The sequence below is a fragment of the Phyllostomus hastatus genome, unplaced genomic scaffold (assembly GCF_019186645.2).
Source record: "Phyllostomus hastatus isolate PE091 unplaced genomic scaffold, TTU_PhHast_1.1 phas_contig_283, whole genome shotgun sequence".
NCBI lineage: Eukaryota > Metazoa > Chordata > Mammalia > Chiroptera > Phyllostomidae > Phyllostomus > Phyllostomus hastatus.
In genome coordinates this window covers 10,670,047-10,678,030 of record NW_025333833.1, presented here as the reverse complement: position 1 = coordinate 10,678,030, position 7,984 = coordinate 10,670,047, and the positions used below count along the sequence as shown (strand labels likewise).

General features: G+C 42.6%; 1 pseudogene; it reads right to left on the bottom strand.

The window, feature by feature from the left end:
* Positions 1-730: 730 nt before the first annotated feature.
* On the bottom strand, positions 731-5,125 carry LOC123818304 (annotated as a pseudogene).
* Between the last annotated feature and the right edge of the window lie 2,859 nt (positions 5,126-7,984).

The following is a 7,984-nucleotide window of genomic DNA, read 5'->3' as shown; positions in this document are numbered from 1 at the left end:
TACTTATGACTGCAATACTATCAAACTATTTGGGGGAAAATTTTCAAGAAAAACTGGAAAATTACAAGTGCAATACAAATTTGTGTTTCACTTGGCAAGCTCTTGAAGAATGATTGTTATTTAGGTTTCTCAGTGTAAAATTATGAGTGACTAGGTGTTTACAAGTTCATAAAAGCTCTAGATTTGTAAAAATGTCAGCCTGGTAAGATTCTGTAGTGTGGCAGATTGCTTATGTTTTTATGTAGATATTTTAATTTATTGTATACAGATAAGGCACAGGGTTTAAAAAGAACAAAAACCTTACTCTCCAGAACATGAGAAGACAGTAAATAGAAGACAGGTACTATTATACAAATAGAATATATGAACATAAAGACTATGTATGTGATTTTCAAACATATTCCTATCACACACAGTTTTTAAATAGTCTGATCTCTTATAATGACCAATTACTTATTTGAAACCACAGAGTTGGTAGAGAACCTTGCCTTTTAAGTATCAGTTTGAAGATATAAACAGTTTTGTTGGTGGGTCTTATGTGTGTGGGAATGAGAGAACTGTTTTCAGTGTATACCTATCATGTTTCCAGGGATGTGATTTAACAGCGAGGCTTTTATGTTACAAAGCAAGTTGAAGCACTAGTTGTTTTAGAAATACCACTGAAACTAGCATGACATTTATTAACTGTATTCAAGGAACATAGTAAACTAGTTGGCAGCATCCATCTGTCTCAGACAAATTCCCAGTCTGCAGAGCCAGACAGCCCAGGACTCAGGGCGCCACACTCTGAGCGCAGTACCAGCTGCAGTGGGAGTGTCAGTGAAAGGGCCACTGCCACGAATTTGGCCAACCCCTGACCCGCACACAACACCAGAACACGCAGAATGCTCCATTCCTTCCTTTCTCTTCTGTTGTTTCTTTCCTCGAGTACATCCGGTGCAGATCTGCATTAGGACAGCATTTAAAGCCGTCCATTTCATGTCTCAACTCTGTTACCTATTCCAGTGAAGACACACGAGGATAATGGTCTTTTAACACATCTGGCTGTTAGACGTCTTGTCTTGAAGACACGGAGACCATCCAAATGGTGTTAGAAACATCAGCTCTTTCAGTGTAGACTCATTTCGTCAAAGTGCCATCTTGTTTAACACTTTGCAAGCATGGTGTAGTGGACACACTATATTTAATTAACAATTCTCCTCAGTTTTGGTATTAGGGGTTTTAATATCATTGGTTGGATCTTTTGTTTCATCATGTTGCTCTTCTTTACAATCTTGAAATACCACATTTCTATGATGTTTATTTTCCATTTTCAGTTTTCCTGACTCTTCAATATTGACTTCTTGGATTTGTACCTTGGTTGCACAAGCCTCCTCAAAATTGTCTCTAAATTTAACTTTCTCTTGACTCTTCATTGTTAGAGTATTTATAATTGCATGCCTCATCTGTTCGGTAGGCTGAGCCCCTGCCAGAATGGCCTATCAACAATCAAGCAAACATTTTCAACAGGACTCGTGAGTGGTTCAGAATATACAAGGCATATCCAATATTTAACAATTCTTTTTGGCATGTAGAATATATATCTTTTTAAATCTTCACCTGAGGATATGCTTATTGATTCTAGAGACAGAGGAAAGGAAAAAGGGAGGGGAGGGAGGAATGTAGGGGTGGGAAAGAGAGCGAGAGGGAAAGAGAGAGAGCGAGAGAGAGAGTGAGAGAGAGAACCATTGTTTGATTGCTTCTTGTATGTGCCCCAACTCGGGATCAGACCCACAACCTAGGTTGTGCGCCCTGACCAGGAATCAAACCAGCAACCTATGGGTGCACGGGATGACACTACAACCAGCTGAGCTACCCAGCCAGGGCCATAGTATTTTTAATCTGGTCACTAAGTGTGCCCAGTGTCACTTCTGCGGGGTGTGCCTCATTAATCAAGTGTAGGGGTTCAGAAATGTATTTCTGTACTTTTTCAGTAAATAACCTTCGCTCATCTTCTGCAATGGTCGTCCAAGAGGACCCAGCTGGTTTTTAGTGTGTCCTCCAGGTTCAGGCTGGGTGACTGCTGAGCTAGGAGGCCTTCTCGGCATTCTGCCTTTGCCAGCCTTCTGCTCTCTCAGATGAGCTTTGCTTTCCCCTGTGATTGCTTTGGACTGAGTCGATCTATTATCTATAGTTGCTTTTGTCATAGTATGTCTGCGCTGGTCAATGGCCTTCAACTTTTCTTGTCAATTTGGTTTTAGAAGGTGAAGCAGGCCTGACTATAATTTCAGACGTGATGCTTCTTGATAGTATCTTATTTCTTTTTAGTTCCTCAGAAGAACTGGTTTGGACACTAGATAGAACTGTATTTAATGGTAGTAATTCTTTCTCATGAGACCTTTTCCGAATTGTAATGTTGGAAGTGGTTTTACCGATGCCTTGTTCCCGGAGTCCTGGGCATTACTGCAATGACTTCTAATAGGAGGGCACAACAGTTGTCTGTTCTGAGGTGTAGTGTTCACAGATGTAGTGATAGTCTTATGTGAGACTCTATCATTTTTTTATGGGTATACTGCCAGTGTTTATAGGCGGAGGCCTTCTGGGATTAGAGGTGGTAGCTGGAAGTTTCCTTGTTGTTGCCGAAGTCTTGTCTTTGACTTGGCCATGATAACATTCAAGCATAGGTGTCCGGAGCATGTTAGCATCTTGCTGTGGTTTTTCCTGCAGTCAGTTGCTTGTTATTATTGTTTCTATTGTGAAAATGCTTGGCTAACTGTCATATGTTGGCTTTGGGGCTCCTCTTTAAGTCTTTATATGAATAACAACTGCAGAGTTTGATTATTAACCCCCAAATTATATGTATCAATTGCAATAGTTGAATTGGTAAATTTATTAGAAGGTTTTGGAGGAATACAATTTTTTTCATTGTTATATTATTTTTGTTCCTGTGGGTCTACTGACATTTTCTTTATCACCTGTTTTTGTCCTAAATTCCAGAGCTTCTACCTCTTCTTGGTTCTGATTTTCAGATCACCACTCTCTGGTCTCTAGTGCTCTGAACAAAACCGGCCCCTCTGACTTGTGGGGAGCTGCAGGTCCCATGGCACAGTTGGGGGGCTCATTATAGTGTCCGGTAGGGGATGCATCTCCGATGCGACTGCTTCCCATTCCCTCAAGCTGAGGCCTCAGCACCTCAGTTTGCTTATTTATCTGTTTCCTCCACCATTAATAGAAATAGAACTTTAACTGGGCAACTGGCTATTTAGCTAGAGACTTGTCTTTCCCTTAAAGGGATTCATTGGGTATGCACTCTCCCGGTACCTGGAGAGAGTGAGAGGTGGGTCTGTTCCTTGGGATCCAGAAAGGGAACCATGTGTTGAAAATGGAGGAGCCATCCACTGACCCTGCACAACCAACTCCTGGACCACAAGAAATGGAAAAGAAATGAACTCTATCTTGTTTGAGCCATTGTAATGTAGAAACCCATTTCACTGCCTTGAACCTGAACCCCAGTTAATGTACCTAACAATGGGTGACTTGCAGGCACTGGGTTAGGGTCCCACAACGCACTGTTTTCCAAGAGTCTTGTATCCATTAGGATTTAGTTCTAACCCAACTGCAATAAGCCAATGTGCAGGTATATCTGGTTGAAATACCTTGTTGACTACGCATAATTTAGTCTACTTTCCCCCTCTTAAAATGAAAGGTATATTTTTATTTTTCAATTATTGTAATAACTACATAATGAAGGTCTTTTTTCTGAAATGGTAAAGCAGTGTATTTTTGGTTTAGGAAATACTTAGTTCCTCATTTTCTATGGCTTCCCCATCCTTTTAGACACTGGTATACCACTCCTTAAGAGGGAAGTTCAGATATAGCCTAGAACAATGTGTCTCAAACTTTTTTTGGTTAAGGGTTGTCTTTAAATTTTTTCCAATCCATCATTTTGTAAAATGCAACCAAAGTATGAGTTACTAGAAAAAGTCAAATTAAGAACAAAGACAAATGCAAAGGGCACAATGCTTTTATTAAATTCAACAACATAAAATTTCTCTGTCAAATTCCTATAACAGTTCCTAAACACTTACCATCAATTCCTGCACTTAACTGGCACAAACTAGTGAACTAACAGATCAGGGGCAGGCACCATGCTGAGTAGCAGTGCCTGGAACTCTTGTTTCCAGGCTCTCAGTTTCAGATTGAATTCAGCTGATCCATGGAGAAGACATCCTTTTGCAGGCCAGAATTTGTGGAGAAATAAAGGGTTTTTTAAGTTTCCAAAGTTTCCCTTCACAGCAGGAGCCATGGAAATACCTTAAAAGAACACAGCAATCATCCAAGGGTCCTTAGAACTGTAGCGCTGAGGCAAGCAGCGTTGCTTCATTGATTTTGTTGTTGGAATACTAATCTCTGACTTATATGTGGGACTGCTGCTGTGGCTGGGCAGATGGATTTCAAAATTCTAAAAACTTGGCAAATATTAGACTCAAGTACAACAAGGGCAGCAAGGGCTCTTCTAAGGAAGGGCTGAGAGAGAATGAAGGTGAGGGCTTTGTAGTCACACTGGCCTGGGTCCACCCTGGCTCAGTCATGTACTTGTTCTGTGGCTTTGAGAGCATCCTTTTTCTTATGAGTGAAACAGAGACACCAACATCTACCTTGCAGCATGCTGTGAGGATTAGCAAGTATGTATGGCGGTCACCTTGACCCTATGTATGTGCCAGTGCATAGAAAATACTCGAGAAATGAAAGCTGTTCCTGTATTGATTTGGGATTTGCAAGCCTCTAAGAACCTGTCATGCTTCTCCTTCTGTGTATTTTCTTTTAAGGGAGGCTTGGAAGCTTCTAATTGTACCTATCTCAGGAAGTAAAAGGTTGACTGATGTTAAACCCTTCATGTGCCTGAGGCTGTGATTTTCCAACTTCAGTATTCAGTTTTAATACTTGTCAGCATTTTTTGACAATGGACTCACAGTGCCTGTGAAAGTCTGCTTCCATTTATTTGTTTTGATTAGTTTTATTTTACTAAGGAGAATCTCTTTATGCAAGGAAGAAGGTGTCTCATGTCACAGGAATCATTCATTCATTCATTCATTCATTGACAGTGCCTTCTTGAGGCCTACTCTAGCCCTTTTTCCAAACCCATGTTCACTCTTCCCAAGTTTGCTACTGCAGGAACCCTGACCCACAGCAGCCCTTCTCAAGGGTACCCCCTCACAACCTACACTTGGATTCTAAAACTTTGGGTCACTGAACCCACTTGAACAGAATCTGATTTGCCAGAAATCAAGCTGTATCCTCCAGCCCAGTGCTCCACAGGGCATTTTTGGTAGATTCCCTGAGTGTCTGCAGGCCCACACAGATGCTAGCCTAGCAGTGGCTTTTTAGGCAAATAAGTTTCATAAACTTGAGTGGTAGCCACATCTCTCAAGCTACTGTCATTAGAATGGCTTTGGGTGTTACTAGCCAAAGGATAGGAAAATATGTCCCGAATTTCACAAAATCTCCACTGAGTTAGAGTCCAGTGACTCAGCCACTCCGTTGTCTGATAATCTCCTTGCGAGATTTAAATTCCATGGCACAAGATCTGAGGCTATCACACCATGGTTCACCGGTGTTCTGCAGTGTCACCAGAGAAAGGAGGAGGGGTGGCAGTCTCCACTAGCATCAGTACACAGTGGAGGGTCCAGCCCCTGGGACAGAACAATCCAAGTTCCCATAATGTGGAGGCTTCCACAGTCTTCACCTGTTCAACAGTCAGCTAATAATGAAAGTGGCAAAAGAAAATTGGGTTCAACTTCAAGGCTGACCAAGTGGAAAGAAACAAGCACATACAATAAAAAAATATTCTAAGATAACTGGTGAGTTTACAGGAACTAAGCAGCAGTTTAGAAACATTATATCAAGGTCAGACCTTGCCCTGGGTTACCTGGAAATCTACTTTTCTAGCCAGATAAGCTTAGGCTTACGTCAACATTTTCTCTTCTCCACCAATGAGGCAAGAAATGGGGTCAGACACAGCACACCTGGAGAACATAACTTTCCATATCTTATTGTAGTCCTTATTGGAGATTAGATATCAGAGGAGGTCAGCTACTTTGTGTTTTTGAGTCAAGAATTTGTCTAAGCTAGTTTGCCCAAGGTTATTACCAATGATGAACCAATGAATGTTTGGTAAGTAACTACTTAACCTACCAGTTCCAAAAGGACCTCTCATGCACTTGCTCTGGCCTGTTAAAGTGGTTGCTGGGGTGTTTGGGGTTGAGAGGGGCTCTGAGGTTTTGGCCATCCTCAGGAGAGACAGCCCACTCTAATTAGTGACAGCTCCAGGAGGGAAGGAAAGCAACCTCTGCATGTCTTTGCCAACCTTGTACTGACCTTACATTCCTCACAGTATTGTCCGTAGGAGCTCTCTTTCTTCACCCCACCCCAATTCACTGTTCCTAAAACTTGGGGACTTCCTTCATGCCTGGCTTCTTTGGCCTCTTCACCCCACTCGAATCTATGTTATCAACAAGGCCTTTCTGAAACCTTTCTCTCCCTTTCCGTTCTTCCAGCCTTAGCCTTGGTCCAGGTCAGCTTTTTAGACTTTCAAAGCTGTTGTTGTTTAGAGGAAAATAGTATATAGTCCAGGAGATGCCAACTGGGTGCCCAGAAATAATCCAAGTTAGCAGATCCTTGAGAATTTTACCATTTTGAGCTATAGTCCTCCCTCAGCCTCATAGGTCTACAAATTCATGACCCCCATTTAGGTCCAGAGGGAAGTGATTTATATGAATCAAAATCATAGGAGACTGATGTATAAAGAATTGCAGTAAAACAAAAATGCACTTGCCTTCAAGTTCTCTGATCTGCACGTGTCCCTGATGAGAATCTCCATGCAAGTCAGGAACTGATCAGAACGGGGTTTGGTGAACACAAAGCCGAGGCAAGAACCAGCTGTGTGGCCTACAGGGAGCAGAGCCCTGAGGTCCCATCTCCACATTGGAAGGTCTGATCGCCTTCCCCTGAGCAGTTCCGGTGAAGCGCTGTCCATGCCCCGCTCTACTGGCTGTCATGCTAGCAGTGTGCTTTTGCCAAGAAGCTCTTTAAAGGCATGGGTATTGCTTTGGCTGCTGTTGAGTTGCTACATTCAGTTTGGCCTGAACAATCTGCCTTTTAATATTGAGTATTGACTTGATTAACTCTAGCCTCACAATTTGGGGGCTCCCCCCTTTCATGCCTGCCTAGTCCATCCCCTAGCTGCTTAGCTGGCTTTACCACCTCCAAATTCCTTTTTTTTTTTTTTAAGAAAAAAATGTTTTATTGTTGTTCAAGTAGAGTTGTCTCCATTTTCCCACCACCACCTAGATTTCTAATTAATTCATTTGCCTAAAAAGACCTTGAGTCATCTAACAACACCTCTCATTTGATGGGCTGTTAGTTGACAAAGCCCTTCCACAGAAAGTGTCTCAAGGAGTCCTCACTGGTGGGTAGCAGTAAAGGTGCATTCCCACCCCATTCCACAGCCTTGGGAACCAAGACACAGAGAGAAACTTAGGTCCCTGCAGTTCACGTGCCCCAGCACCAGTCCTGGGACCATGTTTCCTTTGCTACACTCTCTCCCTTATTCTTTTTCCACCAAAGATGCTGATAAAAGTTTGCAGTCCCTGCTCAAGGGACTGAAATTCCTAATGATGGGTTTTTAGGCCCCCACCCTGTGTGTGACTTCCTGTCCCTATCCCCCAGATTTTTCGTTATTCTCAGTCATGTGAACCCTGTTCCCATTTTGACTTGCCCCCGCATTTCAGCCCCTGCTTTGGTAGCAGCTGAGCAGAGAATAAACAAGTTCAGAGTGTGCTTCTGGGTCCTATTTGAGCTACACGGGGTATCAGTTTGGCAGGTCACCTTCTGCTGGCACTGAGCTCAGGACCCTGAGGTGGCAAGGGACAGGGAAGGGACGAGTGGCTGGGAACTAAAGATTTTCAATGCATGTTTGATTCTCATTTCCATTCAGGGCTCCTCA